Genomic DNA, 218 nt, shown 5'->3' on the forward strand with positions numbered 1-218 from the left:
ACAAGGCTGAGGGGACACAGGACCCTCCCTTGGGCCTGTCACTGGGGTCAAGGGACACAGGTCCCCTTGGGCCTGTCACCGGGGTGAGGGGACATGGTGACCATTCTCCAGGGCTCTCATGGGGCTGAGGGGACACGGGACCCTGCCTTGGGCCTGTCACCGGGGTGAGGGGACACGGGGGCCACTCCCCTGGCCTGTCACAGCACTGAGGGGACACA

Source organism: Antrostomus carolinensis, unplaced genomic scaffold, assembly GCF_000700745.2.
Source record: "Antrostomus carolinensis isolate BGI_N321 unplaced genomic scaffold, ASM70074v2 scaffold26922, whole genome shotgun sequence".
NCBI classification, from domain to species: domain Eukaryota; kingdom Metazoa; phylum Chordata; class Aves; order Caprimulgiformes; family Caprimulgidae; genus Antrostomus; species Antrostomus carolinensis.